Below are 21857 nucleotides of genomic sequence, written 5' to 3' on the forward strand. Positions count from 1 at the left end.
AGTCAGCCAGGAAAGCATAACCTTACATCCTCAGCAGAGGTGCAGCATGGTGCAGAGCAGACTCAGAAGCAGTGGACAACCCCAGGCAAAGGCAATGCATATGCTGGTAAGGATATGTGTATGGAGATATTGACAGCTTATGGCATCAAAACTGCAACTCAAATTAAAGGGCTAATTGTAAAATTAAAAGAAACTATGCTTTACTATGACATATTTGCAGTACCAGTTCAAGCAATCTAGGAGAAGACGTTATCTGCGCAGTAATGGTGTCCATTTGAACGTCCGGAGTGGTAGCTCCACTGCAGTTATGTCAGTAGCCTGGTTATGTTTCAAGTATGTGTCTGCCAAAAAGCATATAGCTCGGTTACTTGATGTATTTCTGACATGGGTGAGCGGGAGGAGTGTGAAGAGCAGCCAGGAGAGGCTGTTCTCAGGAGGCTTCAGCCTTGGTCTCGAGCTTGAGAGCTTTTTAGATTCACAACCATGCGTTTGCCAGCTTAATTGGCAAAAGCTTTAATTTTTCAGAAGGGTTAGAAATCTTGTTGATCTGTTCCCACTGGCAGGATTTAAAGTCTCAAACACTTTCCTTTTTCAAAGAGCTGTACAAATGTTAACTAATACAGCCCCAGTTAAGCATAATCTGCAGATGGGGAAACAGAGTCACATGCTGCACAAGTCCCTTAGCCTGGACAGGGGTGTTGCTGAGTCCCCATCCTGTGCTTGTTTCATCCAGAAAGTGCTGTCATCTCTTCCAAGACTTCCCTGCTCCACCTGATCCCCCAGCCTTGCTACTGTAAAACCAACCTGTGTTTCATGGGTTTTTGCTGGGCAGAAAATAAAGAGAATAAAATCCCAAAGCCACTGACTGACGTGATGCCAAGGCACAGGCCGGAAGCAGAGACTTGTCATGATGTGGCAGCATTGGTGCATCCTGGTATGATAGGAGATGGTGCCCAGGATAATAAGGGATACTCCTGGGTCATACAAGGAGCAGTAGGAACCAGTATCATCAGTATCATTCATGGGAAATACACGACAGGAGAGCCTTTGCCTTACTGGGAGCTTTTCCATGCGACCAAGTGCTGCAGCCACAGGTTATGTGGTTTTGAGGACAGCCAGTGCTGTTATGAAGCATGCAGGCCAGCACCACGGCCACCCTGACACCCCTTCTGCTCCCCACCCAGCTCGCAGGGTGGCAGAAGAAGAGAGGTTTACCTGGGGGTTCCTTCTTGCATGGACCCCATCCGACTGACCGTCCCTGCAGCTGGAGCTGTCGGCAGCCCCAGCAGCCAAGAGGGATGTGAAGCCATGTGTCTGGACGGTGCTGGAAATCCTGTTCAAACAAGGGCACCCCGCTGAGGGGCACTGAATGTGGCTCCGTGCCACCCGCCACCTCGGCTGGGTCCTGCCGACCCTTGTCCAGGTTCAATGGCCACCCAGCACCCACCGCAGCTGGCTGAGCATCCCGTCCTCGCACACATACTGATGGGTGCCCAGCTCCCGCGGCAGGGCAGCTGCACCTTGGGGCTTGTATCTACACACATCCAGCTATTTTCCCTGCAACAGCAAGTTAGAGCCTGGGCTCTGGTGTTGCAGGAATACCCCGTCTGCACCATGCCACGCAGCCCCAGCAGCGTTTTTTGGCCAGCAAGCCTCACGCTGTGCTTAGATATATGCATGCACACATGCACAGGTGGATGGAGGGGCACCAACACCCGCTGCATCCAACAATTCAATTTGAGTCCAGCCTTAACCCCTTCACTGCTGCAGAAGGTGTATCCTGGGGCTCGGTCCCATCAGGAGGAGGGAGGACACGCTGCCAGTGGTGCTTTGATGGAGCTGTCGAGATGGGAGGGATGTAGCTGGCCCCAAGGGGACCAAATTGGTCAGTTGTGTCTGAGGTAGGGGGTGGAGAAAGAAAACTGAAGCCCAGTGTAATGTAGGGCACAAAGGAGGGATTTTGGGAGGTCTGGGTGGAAGGAAGGTTGGATGGAGAGTGGGGCTGGCCAGTCCCCTCGCTTCAGGCAGCAAACCCTGTAGGAGGGGGTGCAGAAGGGGGGGAAACTGAGGCAGGGAATAGGTGGATACACACAGAGGGGACAGTTGATGAGCCCTGCTTCTGCAGAGCAGGGACAGAGTGTGGGGGTGAAGGGCATCTGTATGGAGGGAGGAAGCCAGGCTGGGACAGCAGGAGAGCGCAGGAGCTGCCTCTACACCTGCACATACATGGATGCGAGCGAAATGTTCCCACCTGGGAGAGCACATCCATGATGTGCTGGAAACCTGGAAAGCTGGTGGAAACCTCACCCTTACCCTCCCCTCGCAGCCTCCCCTCTGCTGGGGCTAAAGGTGGGAACACCAGCTCTGCTTCTGCCTTTTGTGCTTGCTATTTCCACTTTGTTTCAGGTTTCTCCTCTGTTGGGACTTTGGGCCTTCCTGTTCCCCAGTAATTACATAATTACTTCACAACATGCTGCAGGAATAGTCGAGGAGACGGCTACAGCTAGCACAACAATGGTGACAAGTAAAACATTAATTTCTGGAGTTCTTTTAATTAATTCATCAGGAATCGTGCTGTGCGGGATGATTACGTTAAAGTGTTTAATTACAAATTTATATGTAATGATGCACTTTAATTACTTTGGACTGGTACAATATTATTGGGCCCTTTTCCCAAGATTCCTGGCACTGGGTTTGGGCTGCACATAAGCAGTGCCATGGATGCTTGTGCCTCTAAATTATTTACATGGCATGGGAGAAATCCGGTCCTGATTGATGAGAGCAAATTCCCCCCTTAGCTGAACGGGAGCGAGGGCCATGGGGAATCCGGAGAAGGAAGGTCAGCGTGGCATGTGTGTATCAGGCAGAACATCAGGGCATTTTTTGTTGGAAGAATCGAGGTTAATCTGGTGGAAACTGAAGTGATAGAGCGCCAGGCGCGATAAATATTTATCAAAGGGACTGGTGTCAGGATTCCGGTTCACCGACACAGATATGTCCCGGATGGATCTCACGAAGCAGCATGAGATGCTGCTGCAAACAGCCCTCGCCAAGCACGTAGAGTGGTTTTCTCCAGCTCCACTCCTTTTGCTTGTCCCCCTTTCCTTTGTCTTGCCTGTCTTTGTGTGCACGTGTGTGAGTGTATGCACGCTCATTTTCTTTCCCTTTAGGCTCCCATTCTCCCCTCGTCCCATCTCTATTTGCCTCCGTGCATGGGGAGCATCTGTCATTCTTCTTGCTCCTTTGTCAGTGTCCTCCCAGGCTAGACGGACCCCAGGGGGGCAGCCACACTGTTATAAAGGCCTGTGAGCTAAAGAGCTTCAAGTTAGGTTTGAGGTCAGCCTGTCTTGAAGCTGCTCTACATGCAAAATGATCAGTTATGTAGTGCAGAATCTGTGCGTGTTTGTGTATCTGTCTATCTGTGCTGCACAGAGCAATCTGCAGGGCAGGCACTGCCTCGCTGTCGTGGGTTCACAGCCTCTGGTGCACAAGGATCTCGCAAAACCTGTTTTGTTTTGCTTGAGTTTGGACAACAGGATCTGGCAAGGAAGAAATCAGACAACTTCCTCTTCAAGAGCAAGGAAAAGAGAAACCAGCATCAGATTTGTTACCCTGATGGATCCCGGTGGATGCACCAGTGAGGTTTGGTGTAGTGTCGCTGACATTTGTCTTGCAGTGGGTTTGTGTCAGTATAACTGCGACCAGAATGTGCTGGCAAGTAACAGCAAATGGACCCTGTGAAATGCTCTGCTCCACTGCAGCCAGGACTTTGCATGCTTATTTCTTGTGCAGTTGCACAGATGATGCACTGCTTTGTCTAGGGCTGCAGTGTCCTGAGGTCCAAGCAGTTTAGTTGTGTTCCTTGGCTTTGAACACACAGAAAAAAGTCACTCGCAGAAGCTGATGTCATACCATTTCTGTGTGAGGGTGCAGGTTGCTTTTATGGGTGAGTTGGTTTCTGGTGAATCTGGCTAGGAAGAAATGGGAGTTTTCCCGGGAGACAGCAGAAGTGCCGGGGCAGAGACAGGTGACAGCCCTCATGGCCAGCACCCATTGCCTGCTCTCCAGAGCACCGGAGATCAGCGGCTGCTTTGCTGCAGTTGAATTGAGCTTCAGACCTCTACGGTGGGCACTGCAGCCATCTCATCTCCACACAGACAGACAGATTGAGCTTCAGAGCTTCACCTTGAAGCTGGGCCCCGGCAGCTTCAGTGGCTTCACCTCCTGGGGTGTCAGCAGTGGCAGACTGTGTTGACTTTGCCTTCATTAATTCTCAGACCAAGTCTTTATTGAATTGTAGCTATTTTTTTTCATCTCCTCATCTAGTCTTCTCTCTCCTGCCTCTTCCCACCTTCCCTTGATCCTTCTTGAGCTGCTTTGCCATGTCAAAGCTGTATTTCATGACAGCAGTCCTGTAAAGGTCTCCCTTACTGGGTAAGCCATAGGTGAGCCCAGGTTTGGATGGGTAATTCTGGGGAGATGCCATGGGGGAAGAAGGTTGGCACATGGACCAGGAGCATCCAACAGCAAGCAGAACAGGGGAGATAACAGAGGGGAACAGAGCCCCTGTCTGCTCAGCTCTAGACCCAGAACATCTCTTTGCCTGCAGAAATGGAGTAAAACCAGATATTTTGTTAATCTCTGGGTGGCTGCTGCCTGGAGGCATGTAGCTCAGATGATGTCCAGTGAAAGCCTCGGGAATATTAGTTGCAATTTGGTCTATGGCCATGGAAAGCTTCATGAGGAAAGACCAACACAGCTCCTACAGGGCTTAGATGGGCAGGAGAGCTCATTGCCAGGGTGACTGGGCATGAAACTAAATGGAGAAGGGTATGGGCCTACTGGGTCCCATCTGAAGCACTTGGTGTTCATCTGCTGGATGATCAGATCATCAATATGTGCAAAAATGGTGGCAAAACAGGGGGCTGTAAGGAGCTGGTTCCCCATATGAGAGCTCACAAGCCAACACTGTCCATGCTTGTGCTGTTGGCTGGGTGCAGCTCCTGGGGATGTTTGTTACCTTCTGAAAGGTGTCAGGGCTGTTACAAGAGGTGATGTAGCTCTTTTGCCACTAGCAGGGATGGCAGAGGGGTTCGGACACCCTCCTGGCAGAGCAGGCAGCGCCTGGTCTGGCTGACACAGACCTGCAGCACAGGAAGGCTGTGGCAGCCCTGGTGGATCATTTCCTAGTATTCCAGATTTGCATCCAAGCCTTCCTTTGAGCTCCTGGCAGTCACCACTCACTGAAGATGGAAAGGAGCATGATGACCGTATACTCCAGCAAGACATAATGCAGGGCACGTGGGATAAACCCTTGCAGTGCACCATGCCTACCCCTGGCAAGCAGGCTAACAACTGCTCAGCAAGAGATGTCCTGCTGAAGTGAGGCCATTCACATGGGCTTCACGTGGGCTTCACATGGGTAAGCAAGCTGGAAAGAGTCCCACCAGGAGCCAAAATATGCATCGCCCTGCTGACTCACAACAGCTGCTGCTCCTGATGATGTTATAGCTGAGGTGAGGGGAGAAATCCCCTTTTTTTCCATGGGAAGACAGGGTGGTTGCAAGCCCAGCTCATACTAGAAAGTTTTGCCCACTGCATACCCCCTTGCGTGGTGGCCAGGCTTTGCAGAGGCTGTCCCAGCAGGTGGAAATGGTCCCTCGCTGCATGCAGAGGGGAGCGAAGCACTTCTCCCCCACAGGCTCCCCGTGCTCCTTTGCAAATGTGCTCACAAGATAAAGCTGCATTGTGGCAGGGAGCTGGGAGTGCTGGGCTTCCCAGGGAGTGCAGAAGTGCTTCTTGCTGCAGCTCGAGTGTTTCCAAGCCGGAGCTGGTCACAGTGTTCGGCATTGCACGTGCTGGGTCACGCAAGCATTTTCCTGGCAGTCTTCAGAGAGAAGGGGGTTGTGAGCAGTGGCAGAACCTGGGCTTTCCCGGAGGGGGGGAGACAGGGGGCTGCAATCATGGTACAGGTAAAATGTGTGAGCATCAGGAAGAGCAAACCAAATGGACTCACGTGTTTGTAGTAGCCATAGACTCTGCACGATGGAGTTTGTTAGACTGGCACGCAAGCTTCAGATGTCCCTTTTTCTTTTTTTTAATTCACTTTGACATTACTCCAGACATCTAGAAAGGGTTTTAGTGCTGGTACTTACTGTGGGAGAAGATGGGGTGCTGTGCGCACACCTTCCTCTCCCAGGTGCACGGTGCCAGTCAGAGGCACAGGGCAGCTTTCCAGGGCAGCCCCCTCCGAGCGGAGAGATTCATTCTGCCATCTATAAATCCCGTTTGTGGCTTTTCTGCTGCCTGCACTGGGCTGGTTCGGGTGCTGGAAGCAGAGGCTGCTGCCTCGCCGCGATGTGTTGGTGCCCCACGCACTGCACTGGGGAGGGCTTCCCTCGGTGCCGAGGAGCCTCCCGATGCCAGCTCCCCACTGATGCTGGAGGGGCCAGGGGCTCCTGGGGGGGATGGGAAGTGGTGCCTGAGCTGTTTTAATGCAGCTGAGGGTTGCCAAAGGCTCCCCTTTGCATGGGGTCAGGCTCCCAGCAAGAAACCCCCCTTAGCCCCCAGGTCCCTTCTCTGAGCCTGTCCCCAGCGGCGTTGCGGCACCTCAGCCATGCCGAGCGTGGCTGGCACCATCCGTCCATCCAGGCTGCCGGCGCAGGGAATGGCTCCTCGGGTGGCAGGCCTGCCAAGGCCAGATGGTGTTTGTGAGTGGTGCCAGGTCCCAGCTGAGCGCTGCCCGGCGAGACGCTCGCAGAAGCTGCCGCCGCAGCCGGCGCTGCCAAACCCGCGGCATATGCTGCGCTCTGCCCTACACCTGCCGATGGGCAGCCTCCGCGCGCTGCTCGCGTGGCGCCGGCGTGAAGGAAGGAGGAGAAGCGGCAGCCCCATCTGGAAGGAATTTAGTGGATAAACGAGGGCAGTGAAACCCCAAAATGAAAAAATAAATAATAATAAAAAAAGAAGATGGCGCAAAGGGAGACGCAGCCATCCTGGTAAGGTCGTGGGGTGCAGCAGGCGAGGGCTGAGCGGTACCCAGGGGTGGTGGTGCATGGGCACAAGGTGGCTGGGCCATGTTCCCTTTGCATGGGGACCCCCATTCGCAGCAGAATCCCCCTTTCCCTGTGCACGGCCCAGGGCCAGCTGCCTGTCCCTGTCCCCACCAGCCCCAGCAAAAGGTGCTGGGAAACTGTTGGGGGACTTCTCCTTCTCAGGAGCAAACCCCAAATGATCATGAGAAAAATTGATGGGAGGATACACTTTCTGTCTATTTTGAATTTACTTTGGAAAACTGTACGCACTCGGGGCTCAGGTCTGTAATTTATTGAAAGGAACCAGACTGGAAGCCAGCTTCATACTGTGAGTAATTTCTAGCATCACTGTAATCTATCACCGGGAGACAGGGCACTTTGTTTCTCTGAAAAATTATTTTTATAGTTGGCTTAGTAACAACAACAATTATTATTATTAATATTAATAACTACTTGTGTAAGGCCTTCCATGCGTGGTTTAGAAAGCATTTTGCACATGGGTCAATAGGTGTTAGCTGCATCTCACGGGAAGGGAAACCAAGGCACAGATTTGGCCGATGCCTTATTTAGGTTCACCCTGGTGTGTGCAGCATCCTCACTCCTAAAATACAGCTTGGACCACTGGATGCTGCTGCCCTTTGTGTATTTCTAAAATATTTGAGGGGTTAATAGTGACGAAGGAGAAGATCAGTCAATACTTTCTTTAAAATTTGGGTCTATTTGAGTTCACAAAATCATTAAGAAAAATCCAGAAATAGCCCTTGCCATGCCATGGTAGCTAGAGCTGATGTCTCCCACTTGCTCCAGCTCATCCCCTGGGAGAGCACGGAAACAAGCACATCTTAGCTCAGAAATAGTGACTCAAACATTTCTTCCACTTAGTTGTCATGTAAGGGAAGCAGAAGATTTTAGAAGCCTTTGATTTCCCCCAGCCTGGCTCGCCAGTGTCTGGCCTGTGGCCACTGAGGCCCCAACACCATCGTCTCAAGCCCAAGGACAGCTGCCTGGATGTGAGAAGCAGGATCCATCCCCAGCAGCAGCGGTGCCAGGGCTGAGATCCGCGGAACACCCGTCCGTAACTCCGTGCTGCCAAGCTCACCAGCTTGGCTTATTAAACAACGAGGTGCCATTTCACAGGGATCTCCCCAGTCTCACTTTCCAGAATGCAAAAATGCAGTTTCTGGGTAGAAAGCAGCAAAGACCTGCTGCTGAGAACACCCCGAGCACTGGGGATGGGGGGAAAGCCCCCAGCCTGGCTCCTGGCGCAGACAGATGTGGATGGGGACACCTCAACAGCACCCTCTCTCATCCTCATGCAAACTAAATGTGGTTGTTCTGGACATATGTGAACTTATTGTAATTTAGAGAGTGAAACTACTCCAGGTGATAATTGCATTCTTTTGTGGAAGTGGGGCAAACTTTCTATCCATACATCGTTCAAGACAGTATTTTATCTGTAATGAGGAAGCTCTTCAGCTGAACTTTATCCCTGTCTCTATTCACTTCTTGCTTGGTAGCAAGAATAATAATATTTAACATTTATGGAGCACTTTACATCTTCAAAGTCCATTTGCAGGTATTAACTAATGAAGCCTTGGGTTGTTCCCATGAGGTGGAGGGGCATGGCGGTGTAACCTGCATTTGCAGGTAGAAAATTCAAGGCAGGAGAGGAGGTAGGGCAGGTCCAACATCCTTCAGTGCCTTGCTGTGGCCCACCATCTCTGGGTTCGCTTGCAAATTGTTCACCTCCAGTAAGAATAACGGATAAAAAAAACCAACAAAAAAATCTTTCTTATTTTTTTCCAATTAGGAATTTGAGCTTTCTTTTGGCATTTTTTCTTTATGTCTTTAATGCAATCAGAAATGTTCGGAGCAGAGCCATGTTCCTTAATCCTGTACAGCAGTAATATAATCTGCATTTGTTCAGAGTCATTCAACCTGAATCATCCCTGAGCACTGAAGCTGACGTACGAGCAATGCAAGGCGATAAATCCACCCACCACCTCGATGTAGGTGCTTCCAGTTAAAACACAGCGAGACAGCCCAGGCGCAGGTGGGGAAGGGCAAGGACACTCACTCCTTTACCCAGGAGCACATCAAACTAAAGCCTTTTCGGAAGATGCCCATTTCTGCTCCGTTTGCTGTGCCAAAGCGGGATGTCTAGGATTTACTGTGCAGGTATGTGAGCCCTGGACACATCTTGCCTGTGCTGTCCGTCTGTCTGGGGGTTCTGGACATTGGCAGTTCCAGCAGGCTCAGGCAGCATCTGCGTATTCCTGAAAAATTCCCCTTGTCCACCCGGAAAAAAAATCCAGGAAGGTGTGTTGTAAGCGACATGGCGCACGGTGGTGGTGGTTGTAGTTAATTATCCAGTATCCCAGTGGGACTGAGCTGTCACCGTCAATGCTGGAGAAGCAGAGCCATGGGGCGGGCAGTGCCACGGCCCCGCTCGCACGCAACGCCAGGCATCAGATGGAAAAGCAAAGTGTTTCGGCTGCCAGACCCATCATCTCTGCCTGCAGAAGTTAGAGAGGAGGGCAGGCAGCAGCTTGCAGAAACCCAGGGTGCACGTAACATTCCCCCCCCCCCCCCCCCGCCCAGTTTTCTTCCGTTTCCCAGGACTTTCGAGGGTTTTGCTCCATTGCAGGGTGAGGAAGCCAACAGATGGCACTGTGCTGTTTCTGGAGAAGCCCAGCCTTGCTGGAGGCCAGGCACGGGATGCCCGAAGGCTGGAGAAGCATTGCACTTCAGGGAAGTTTCTCCCCGTACAAAGGCACAGGCAAAGCTCCCCGTGGCCCTTGGTCCACCCTGAGCTGCTGCTTTGGCCCAAAGCACGACGCAAAGCAGATATGCTTGTACACGACTTCAGGACGGTATCTGTTATCCAGAAAACAGGATGCAAAACTATTCTGCAAACCAGGTCAGTGTTAGAAAAGCTCAAATTCCCATCGATAGCGTTTTCCTCCCTGCATCCTCCATGGTGGGTACAGACAGATCGGACCCCCTTGGCACTGTGCTGGTACCCGGCTGAGGAAATTGATTGTGGGGAGCTGATTATTTTGGCAGGAGGTGCAGGGCTCCCCGGGAGGGTGGCTGGGTCAGCCGGTGGCCCTCATCTGGAGTTTAACTTTAGCCCCGGGGGGTTCCTGCCGTTCAGGACCGGCAGAGCAGAGGTGAGGGCTGGAGTGATGCTGAGGCTCGTTCCTGGCAGTAAACCCCTGCCTGTTCTTTTCATCAAGCCTCCCCTGTGTAAGAGTGGCCTTTATTTACATGTCTCACAGGTTTGCACTTGCTGCTGTAGGAGCAGGGAGATGTTCACGGCTCCAGCCATGGGTTTGTGCCTCATAGCAGTGTTGCATGGGTGGTTTGGCGTGAGTTATCCACACCAGTGAAAATGTGCCTGTTTTCCAAGCTGAATCTGCAACTTGTTTCCAGGCCAGTATTGCAAAGTCCTGTGGAGCCATTCCCCAGTGTTCCCAGTCCTACCTGGTGGATACCACCATCATCACTGATGTGCTGGGCTCCCTTGTTTCCAGCTCCTTAACAAGCTTCTGTGCCCCGAGATCTCCCTTCTGTATTGATATCACCTCCCCCACTGAACCTGTGCTAGGAATGGGGTTATCCCACAGGGTAGCCCTGTGATGGGAATGGAGAAAGCTGGACTCCAAACCCAGTGTCAGGAGCTGCTTTTACCTGGTGGCTACATCTGAACAGACGTAGCTGTCAAGGTGGGGGGAAACTCAGAAACATGGGCCAATTTTCTTGCCTTAAGCTGCAAGACCTTTTCTAGTGCTCAGGGCCAGCCGGGATTGCGCACCACAGCTCCGCACCCTGCCGTGCCGTCTCTCCGCCTCTCCTTCCTACAATTTGCCATTCTCTTTTTTTCTCCCTCCCTCTTCTAAAAACCCTCTCAAGGTCCAATCCAGCAGAAGTATGCGGCGTTTGCTGTCAGGTCCTGAGCATCCCTGTCTCCCGTGGAGCCCCTGCGCACCCTCTAAGGACACGCTCGGCATCGCCGCTGAGCCCAGCCGTCCCCGGCACGCGGCGGGCTTGACCCCGCTGCCATCCGATGCCGCCTTTCAAATTGCTGAAGTCAAATTAGGGTAAGTAGCTATATTAGGCTGACCTATGCCTTGTCAATCTTAACATCATTCCAAGGCAATTTAGCCTATTCATTCATAACAAGAGGTTATTGATTGAATAATCTCTGTTATTAGCATTTGGGTAGAACTTGCTCTTTGTCTTATTTTATTATTGTTTTTGTTGGTTAGCTTAAACCTGCTTCTGTTTTGCCCTGCTGTAACTGCCACTGCAATTACAGTAACGAGTACGAACAGATACTTGATTAAGTCTTGCAGAGATTATTACAAAGCAAGGCCTCTTTCCGAATGCACATATTTCAGAAGAAATAGCATAAAGAAGCAGGCACGTGTGAATTCCTAGAATCTGCAAGCACAATTTATCCTTGCAGGTCAATAGCTCATATTGTCTGCTCTGCCAAATTGTTCAAACATATATAATGCTCTCAAAACATTGCTTAATTAGATTCTAGAGAACATTGACACACAAACAAAAGATATTAATATCAAGGATTTCAGCATCAAATGTAGTTTACGCAGATCAAAGAACATTTTTGGTGCAAAGAGGTTATGAATGTGACAGGTTGTTACTCCACAAGTGAAGAATATGACAAGAGGGGGAAGCAGTGATCAGAGAGCGGAGCACAAAGAGGAACGAGTATGAACTTGTGAGGGACACGGGGAAGATAAAGCTGCAGAAACAGAGAAAAAAGAAAATTACTGGAGAGGCAGAGAAAACACCTTCCAGAAAACAGTGACAGATTCTGTGGCAATGCCCCTAAAAAGGACACGGAGTTTTTTGGGGGTATAAGGTTGTGATTTGCTGCTGTGTGGTAGGATGAGACGTGTCCTCTTTCACAGGGATGGCATATTAAGAGCAAGATCCAAAACTTGAAAATGTGTTTGTAGGCAAAAATTTTCCTCAAAGTTAATGGCTAAGGTCTGAATGGAGACTTGGTCCCTAGCTGGGAGCCCTTTGTTGCTTGGCCATTCACTGTGGTCTGTGCTGCTTGAAACTGGGGTGAGGCAGTGAAAAGGTGAAGCGTTGTGGAGATGAGCTGGAAGAGACATGAAGTAACAGGTCGAAGTCAGAGGTGGGTTGTCAGAATATATGCAGTTCTAGCTGGACATGGGATCTTGGGGGGCAATAAGATAGGAAAGGGGACAAATACAGTTAACAATTGTCTGTCCAGAGTTTCTCCAATGCTACTGAGAACAAGTGAAATATCCCCATATGCCTGGTGTGGAGGAGATTGATGGTCTCCTTGGGATGTGGATGTCCTGTCCCCATCACCTTGACATAGCTACTGGGTCTGGGAGCAGCTTCACAGAGCCTCAGTGACCCTGGGACAAGCAGGACTGTCCCAAACCTGCAGCCTGAGCAGAAATTTTTAAGTGTGGTCAACAGGATCTTAATTCAGCTTATCCACAGCACCTGGAACAGAAAATTGCTCTCCAGTGGCTGCCTGGAACAGAAGCAAGGAGCTGGAAAGAAAACATGGGAAATGGATGTAAGGGTAGGCACAAAGTAGCAGGCCAGGAAAACAAGCAAACAGCTAAAAGAGCAAGCCAAGGGGAAGTCAATAAAATTGACTTAAAATACATATGAATGAAAAAAAAAATTAATAAGCTAAAGCTGTATTTAATGTCAATATTGTTGTAGTAGTCTGAGAAATCATGAATAAATAAAAGCAGATGGTGGATTGATCATACAACACCAAGAAAGGCACTTGTGAAGAATATTTTCTTCTCAAGGCACACAGACTCATATGTGTGTTTCTCGTTTGCTTTAACGGGAGTCATGTTTGCAAACTCCTATTGAGAAACAGGTAAAACCTCAGTGGTTAAGGCTTGTTTTGACACTATTATTTCTTTTTTCTCCTGGAAAGTACTAACTTCTATTTCAAAAGTGTTGCACCTGCATATTATGCTATAAATCACAGCAACCTGCCAGATCCACGGTAAATTATTAAAAAATAGGCTGACAAATCAAGGACTAGCATTTTAAAGTGTGGGTAATTTGCAGCGTTATTGAAAAGCATCCTCTCCCTTCAACTTTTCCCAACAAGCACTAAAAGCAAACAGTCCCTGTTGCTTCTGACAAAGGAAGGATTACCCTCATCCAAATGCTGGCCAAGCTGCTGGGACCTGCACCTTGGTCATGAGTGATGCTGAGTGCTGTCAGAGCCACCACATCGAAGAAGCTCAGCTCCTTGCCCAACTTTTCATCTATTGATTTTTCTATGTGGATAGTGCATTGTAATATCCCATTTAAAGAACTGGGAAGAGAGGAAACTGCATCACAATGAACTACATATTCCTGGCACAGAGGGCTCGCTATTAGGCTCTATTCCAGAAGATCATTTAAGCATGCACTTTCTGAAAAAGCTGATTTTTATTAAGCTCTTTCATTAGGTAGGTCCTTAGTTATACTGCAGGTGCAGAGGCCAAGCAATTCATCTGTCTGTCACTAGTTCTTATTGCTGTGGTGTGTAGTCTTCAGAGACTGAAATAACATCCTTAGCATCCCTGTGAAAATGCATTATTTGTCTTAAAATGAAACTCCTATTATTAAAATTAAAGTGAGAGCAATAAAGAGGTGCCAAGGTACAAAACTGTCAGAGTATCCCAACTTTAGCTCTCCTCAACAGCAAAAACAACATCTTAGTTTCTTCTCAGAGAGCTGAACATACGGTTGTGCCAAAGCATGGTGTGGATGACATGTCCCACCATCACTTTGGAGGAGTAATTGGGGAAGGGTGCGGAGGCAGAGCCATGAGAAGAGCAGAGCAGTGTCCCTGTTGCATGGAGTCACTCAGTTCATCGTCACTTTGGGCCACTGAGCAGGAGTGGTGCAAGCTGGAGGGGGATAGTGCACAGCTCAGGAGCAGGGCTGCTTCATGAACACGCTCTCGCTACTATCTGCTTGTACCTTACTGACTATGTTTCTCTCTGCCTTAAGCAATTCATGTTTAGAAAACCTCCATTGTAGCCTTCAAGATGGACTGCTTGGAATTTTGATCCCTTTCAATAGCCATGGAGCTGCCAGGAAAATTTTGTTTACTTAAAGGAGATTTGTTGTGGAACACCTGTACATGGGATGGCCATCGCATACTTCAAGAGATGCTGGACCACCTGCTGATTATGGTCTGATCCTGAAGACCTGCTCTTTGGTCCCCAAGACAGTCAAGAACCTCTTCATTTATCATTGTCACAATCTGCATCTTGTTTCAAACCTGGTTTTGTAGATCACAGACTGGGTGTTCTTCTGTTTGCATTGTGCCTATTACAGTGAGATCAAATTTATGGTTTGTGCTCTTCCAGTGTTTGACAGTTCTGGTTTAGCTGCCCCAGGAGCTTTGTTTTTTCCCTGGAAATGATTAGGTGGTTGTGAATTGACATGAGGAGCTATAAGGAGGAATAGGCAAGAACAACATTAATGGTCAGTAGAAAACACAGGAGACCTATATCAACAGGTATTTCAGAAAAGCATTAGGGGAATTATTCTCAGTCCTTGCTAGAGGAAACAACTTGCAGAACTATCAACTCGATTGCCACTGGAATTTAACCCAGCTTATAAAGTCAAGTATGATCCCAGTGTGTACACGTGCCCATGGCATCTGTGTGGCTGGGCAGCACGTGGGCTGCTCAGTCTGTGCTGACCTTGACTGCAAGGTCCTGGGTGTGCAGGCTTGTAGGATCAGAGGTGGAGACGGCCTCTACGTGCTGTGATGAAACCAAAATTCCTAAAAAGCAGCAGTCAGGTGCAGGACAGGCTATGTAATACTGAATTGGGGCAGGGGGCTGGGAACTGCCCAGAGGGAAAGGGCCTGGGGGGGCTGGCCAACAGCCGCTGGGCAGGAGCCGTGTGCCCGGGTGGCCAAGGTGGCCAGCAGCATCCTGGCTGGTACCCGAACCAGCGTGGCCAGCAGGGCCAGGGCAGTGCCCGTCCCCCTGCACTGGGCACTGGTGCGGCCGCCCCTCGAACCCTGGGCTCAGCTGTGGCCCCTCACTGCCAGGGGGACGTGGAGGGGCTGGAGCATGTCCAGAGCCGGGCAGGGGCTGGGGAAGGGGCTGGGGCACAAGCCCTGTGGGGAGCGGCTGGGGGAGCTGGGGGGGGTCAGCCTGGAGAGCAGGGGGCTCGGGGGGGACCTGATCGCTCCCTCCAGCTGCCTGACAGGGGCTGTGGGCAGGGGGGGTCGGTCTCTGCGCCCAGGGAACAAGCGACAGGGCAAGAGCAAACGGCCTCGGGCTGCGCCAGGGGAGGTTTAGGTTGGAAACTGGGAAAAACTTCTTCCCCAAAGGAGCTGTCAAGCACTGGAACAGGCTGCCCGGGGAGGTGGTGGAGTCACCGTCCCTGGAAGATTTAAAAGATGCGTAGGTGTGGCCCTTAGGGCCATGGTTTAGTGGTGGGTTTGACAGTGTTGGGTTAATGGTTGGATTTGATGATCTTAAAGGTCCTTTCTAACCTAAATGATTCTATGAATCTATGAATCAAAAAGTTGCTAAGTGTTGGTTACTCAGGGCTGTGAGTACCCTGAGCTGGGAAGCGCCAGCAGTGCAGTGACAGGAGACCCTTGTGTCAAATCAGCAGGTAAGGAGATCCATCTTCCAGTGAAAAAGATGGGCCAGTCCCTTGTGACAAGATGCAGACACACAGAGTGGCACTGCCTACCAGGCAGGGGAGGAAAAGGCTGAGGGGGGATTTGGCTGAGGGCTAGGAAATCCTGAAGGCAGTGGATAAGCTGGATGCAGAGTGGTTGTTCACCAAATCCTGTCATAAAAGAACGAGGGGCACTTGCTCGGAAACAGTAAGATATTAAGTTTGAGATAGATAAAAGAAAGCACTTCTGGACATGGCAGGTTGTGAACTTTGGGAACTTGTTACCATGGGAGGAAAAGGGGATGGAAACAGCTTTATAAGTGGCAGCTAAATTCCCTGGGCAGGAATGTACCCTCCAGAATCCCTGCCAAGGAGCTCAGGGAGCTGGGAAGCACAAGGAGTATGGAAAGTGGCCCAGGTAGCACGCTCTCCATAACACCATCTCCCACTGTGCCCATCAGAGACAGCATGCCAGGCTGGACATCCCACCAGCCAGGGCATCCCATTCCCCAAGCTTTCTGGCATGAGCATGCCTGCTGCAGTGTGCAAATGCTGGCTTGCACGGGGGCTGGCACACTTCCCATGCTAGGCGTGCAAAGGCATCGCCCTGCAGCTTATTCTGCAGCACAGGGCAAGCAGCACAGCTGCTGGGGGTGGTGTTCACCCCCCATCCTAGGGGCAGGGGGCTCTGCCGTCCCCCTGCTCTCCATCCTTCCCGTTCTGTTATTAGCCCCAGCGATGGCAGCTGCCCGGGGAGTACCTCACCGCTACAATATAAGACGCATGGATCAATTAACTCAGTTGCTGGGTTTCGCTTTTGAATCAATTAACTGGAACTGAAATTAACTAAAAATATCCTTTGCTTATTAACAGACCGAACTAATTGCACTAAAAGGTGGAAAAAAAAGAGAAACACAGAGATGTTATTTGTCACAGCGAATCTCTGCCCTCATCTTTATTGCAAATATTCCTTGTTTACTAGGTGGACTAATGACTCCACAATCTCCAAAGTGGTGGTGTTATCTCATGATGAGGAGGCTGCGTTTCCCACCATCCCCAGCACATCCCGGCTCTGCAGGGCTGGGATGGGGCCTGGCCAGGACTCGCTCTCATCTCCACCAGCCCTCCTGCCCCAGCTGCTCTGCGGGGCCTGGCAGCGTGCAACTCTCTTTGTCTCGCCTTCCTTCTCTTTGTTCCTGGCTCCAGTTCTTTGTTTGCCTGGTTTTCCCCTTTTTTGTTGTTGTTTGCATCCATCATTCCTCTGTTGGCCTCTCTCTTCAATTTCCTTCTTTGTGCGTGCCCCCAACCCATCCCAGGCATCTCCATCTGTCCCCCCAGCCCTATCTTTCCCCCCGTTTCCACCATCCTCTTCCCCTTCCCTCCATCCGCAGTGCTATCCCACCCCTTCCCTCTGTCTTCCCAGCTGCAATTAGAGCTAATCAGATACCTGAGCAGCTCTGCAAAGCTATTAGTGGCTTCCCGCTCATCCCCGGGGGAGGTGAGCAGAGCTGGACAATTAGGCTTTTCCATGCAGCCCTCAGTCTGATAAACAACCCGGGGTGATGGGTACATCTCTGCCGCCGGTGGGACCACACCAGGCATGGCCTGCCGAGCTTCCCTGGCCACGCTGGCTGTCCCACAGCAGGACCTGGCACGTGGGCCACTCCCGGGGAGCATGCCCAGCCGCCATCCTCCTCCTCCTGCCCCTGGTCCTGCCCTCGCTCCGGATCACCCAGTTTTAGGAGCCTGGGGGGTGCTTTTGGTGGGGGCCACAGCCGCTCCTGCAGGCCGATGCACGGTGTTTGTTGCAGAGAATTTCCCCGCTCGCTCTGCAGCCCGGCGCACCCCTCCTGCTGCTGGATCTATGAGCTGTGTGTGTGTTTTGTAATTAAGCAGTTAATTGCACTGGAGTTCTTGATTAGCTTTGGGGGATGGTAATGTTCTAGCAGGATGAGATGTTGTGTACAGTTCAGAATCATTTACAGAAATTGGAGCTAATTTTGCTGTCTGTGCTTATTACTGCATTAATTTAATTTGGGTTGCTTTTAGCTCATTAACACATCTAATTAATTCGTTGACATCACTATTAAGATGTCTCTTTGAAATTGGCGTCTCCAGATAATCAGGATGGAAGAGGCTGACAGATCAGGCGCGAAGCTGACTGGGAAAATGGGGAAGGAAAAAAAAAAAAGGGACGACTAATGAATTTTCCATCAGAATCGCACGGTTTGTCAGAGTTGGTATCAGAAAGGCAGAGACAGAGCTAGCGAGACAGAGAAAGGGCATGAGAGAGACAGCAGTGGTAAAGAGAGACTAGTTCTTTCAAAAATATTATATTTGTTAGGAGAGCAAGCAAGACACATGAGAGGACAATAAATATTCTTTAGCGAATAGACATCAAGGCTGCATATTTCTTAGTTAATTTTCTTCTCTCCCTGGTCTTCCATTGCAGCCTTTTGGCTGTTTTCATTTTTTTCCGCACCACAAATGATTTTGTAATACCAGTGCTGGGGGCTTTGATGGACCGATTGGGCTGGGGGCTCCGCGATGCCCCTCCTGCTGCTGTGGGTCCTGCTCTGCTGCAGGGGTGGGAGACCATCCGTGTCCCGTGCTGTGGCGAGCACGGAGTTCAGGGGATGGACGGACAATTGCAGGCAATTAAATTACGGTCATTTAATGGGTTAGCACATATCAGCAGAGCCTCAGTATCTGGCTGCATGCCGGCCCGGCTGCATTTGTGAAATAAAACAGCTTAGCTTAAGCCTGCCCTCACGGTGGTTGTAGCTAGCAGGAGAGAGATGTCTTACAGGTTTGGAGGGGCAGCCGTGGCTCTCTGGTTTGGGTGGAAAGTCACAGCAAGACCATGCCCTGGCCCAGGAGCTGCTGGTCCTGCGTGTGGGCAGGAGACCCAGAGCAGAGGTGGCTGTGGGGCACCCGAGCACCCAGCGCAGCCCACCTGCCACCCTGGCTCTGCAAGGAGGTAAAAGCACCCTTCGTGAGAGGGGAACTGGGAGCCTAGGACACTGCAGGAGGCTGGGAGATCATCTGCACGAGGGCAAATGTGAGCAGACCCAGCAAAACGAGGCTGGCAGCAAGGAGGCGAGTAACACCTTCCCCCAAGCAAGGGCTGGTGCCCTCAGCCCAGTTCTGGGTGCAGCTGTGAGTGTCCTGGGGCTGGGTGGTGGCAAGGCTCGGGGACTGTCCCCTGGCAGGGGTTGGAGATAGGTGGGCTGCAAGAGAGCAGGGAGAGGAGAGGAGCTGGCACTGACCTTGCTCCACGACACAGGCTGGTAAGGGTGCAGCACGTGCTTAAAATAACCCAGAAGAGCTGATTTTCTGGCTCCAGGACCCAAATTTGGAGGGCTGATGTGCAAGGGAAGGGGCTGGGGAGCACAGCTGGCTAAAGGTACACAAAAGGCAGGGTGTGTGTGGAGGATTTACACAGAGGGCAGAAATATCACAGACAGAGTAAAACCAGAAAGGCACAGGGAGGTGGGTCTTCTGTAAGAGGTGAGAACTGGGGGAGTTCTGGCATTAGAAGTATTTAATAAAAGACGAGGCAGCGCTTGAGGGGCAGATGGGGAAACACTGGACATGGACACTTTCCTTTCTCTTTAGCCCCTCCAATGTCCACCTCTGCAAGGTGCTGAGCCTGCAAGCACATCCTTCAGCACACAGCCAAGATCTCCAGCCTTTTGGATTCTCACTGTTCTCATTTCCCTGTTTCCCCAAGATTTGCCCAGAAGAACCCAGTCAGCAAGGTGCAGAGCCGGGAGCCTGAGTGTGGGTATGGTGCCATAGTGGGAAGCTCTCCTCTGCTCCAGCTCCAGCTCTTCCCAAAACTAGGAGGTCCCAGACACCAGGGGAGGTGGGACTAGACACAGGTATGTTTTGAGGTTGATTATGGTTTTCTCCTGTAGATAACACCCATTCAACTGCAGAAGACACAACATTTTTCTGTTGCATGTTCCCTGTGACAAGTGGGACAGAAACAAGAGGAACAGCCTCAAAACCCACTTCATCCATGATTTTAGCCTTTTGGAATTCACAGAACCCCCAGGTTTTCACGGTGTGTGTGTAGACCCTTCCATATACTTAAATTTTGTGCTGACTGACAGCAAACCAGCTTTTCTCAGTTACTTCCCACAACCCGCGATGGGTCCCTCTGGAGTCTGTAGGCAACACATTGAAACCACCAATCTAGTTAACTCAGCACACTCCCAACCGCGTACTGGATGCACCAGGCAGCATGCTTGTTTCTGGAAGCATTTGCAGTGGAGTTAGTAACATTAGCTGGGCTACAAACCTAATGCTCCCTTCCCACCATCCCTCTGCAACTGTCGAGGGAGATGCCATGTGGATGGAGGCAATAGAAGGAGCATTTTCACTGGGAATAGCTACCCTGCAGAAAGGCTTTTGTAAAATGGCTTCAAACTAATTGATTTTAGGAGAAGAAAATCTCAAGTTGCAGGACGAAGGCCGTTGTGGAGGAAGAGGATGATTTTTAAAGTGTCTTTGCATTGCACCTGATCCCTTGAACCTTGAAGTGTGCTGCCCTGTTTGCTGAACCCGGGCAGGCAGCCCTGTGCCCCTACCTCCAGGGACATCTCTGTCACCATCAGATTCGTTGTCTGTGTGCCCTCTCAGACTCAAGTAGCCAAATGGAGAAAGCAGCACCTTCCTGACAGCAATTACAAGCCTTGCTGAGAGTGAGAGGCTGGGGCAGATCATAGGTAGGAGGGCTGGACTCTGGAAGAGGAGGCTCCAGGGTCCTTCCAGGCAGTGCCTAGGTGGTGATGAGGGGTTCCAGAGGTGCAATCTCCATCATTACTTCCTTTGCTTTGCTCAAACCTCACTTTGGAGAAGCTTGTGGCAGTGGATGGCAGTTAAGGAGATGCAAGACCTTCCCATTACAGAGGTGAAGGTAGCTGAGCTTTGTGTTATGCACTGTAGGATGGGTACGGGGAGGCTGTGCACCCTGGCCAGGGTTGTCAATCTTGGAAACATGTCATATGTAGGCATTTACTTGGTTTTCAAAGGTACCAAACCAGACCAAGGCCACATTATAAAGGGAGGAGACTAGTTCTAAAAGCCTCTTTTCTGGCAATCTTGGTTTGCCCTACTGCCATCAAACTGAAATGCCCAGGCTGGTGGCACCACTGCTGCTGTTACCTGTTCCCCTCCCCACATCTGTTCTTCCTCAAACTCTCCTTTCAGCCCACCCCAAAAGACAGAAGCGCGTTATCATACTGAATGCGCACAGTCAATCTGAAAAGCCACAGGAGTGACTTGCGTCGGCTTCCTGGGATTCCTTGTCCAACAGTGGTGCTAAAATGGAGCATGCTTGTGGGTCTCTTCTCCTACCTGTGATCTGGGAGGTAAAAAAGCCAAGAGCATCCCTACATCCTCAGTCTAACAAACAAACCCAAGCAAATCTTTCTCCCCTGCACCGTGAGGCTCTTCCTGTGAGGAGCACAGAGGAATTTACTCCAGTGCTGAGCTGCAGTTTCCACCTGGGGAGGAGAAGTTTGCTCAAATTTCTATTCAATTTCATTCAAGGGAAGAATATTAGAAACTCCACTCTTTAGCACTTCATTAAACACTTTAGTTTAATAGCATCCTCCAGGGAATCCCAGTCTGGACCACGTGAGCCAGGAGTAAACAGCTGCATCAATTAACCCCATAATCTCAAGGGTGCTATTAGAAGGTGAGATACCCTTAGAAAGTGCATATGCCTGCAATTAGGCTTAAAATACTTATGTGTCAATAGGTTTAGTTATTTGCGCGCTCTGCTATTGATCTTGCTTATGTTTTCCACATTAAACAGTCTTTCTTACTTCATCAATAAATTAAGTGCTGTTTAGATTTATTCACTTTTTCTATTAAATGGTGCAAACTCCTGAGCTCCTGACCCTCGTCTGGCTCTGTCTGAGGGACTCCAAACCTCTTTGCTGGCAGCTCCATCTTGCTTTTGTTTCAGGAGCTGTGGAAAGCAGCAGTGGGAAAAGAAATGCAAGAGCTGCTGGCCTGGAATGACCATTAGCAGAGCTTGGGCAGGCCAGATGAGATGTCTGGGCTGGGTTTGCTGGATGTGCCACTTTACATGAGGGTTTTTTTCCTGACTGGGTCAGATCTGGAGAT

General features: G+C 50.5%; 1 protein-coding gene across 1 annotated transcript in view; it reads left to right on the plus strand.

Moving 5' to 3' along the window:
* The window catches only part of LOC308061875 (uncharacterized protein), a 94257-nt gene that overhangs the window by 16112 nt on the left and 56288 nt on the right, over window positions 1–21857 (plus strand). The window contains exon 2 of the mRNA XM_080382493.1: window positions 1–21857. This exon is cut by the window's right edge and continues 16618 nt beyond it. The gene's annotated coding sequence lies outside the window, so the exon portion shown is untranslated.

The sequence above is a fragment of the Falco punctatus genome, assembly GCF_963210335.1.
Source record: "Falco punctatus genome assembly, chromosome: 4".
NCBI lineage: Eukaryota > Metazoa > Chordata > Aves > Falconiformes > Falconidae > Falco > Falco punctatus.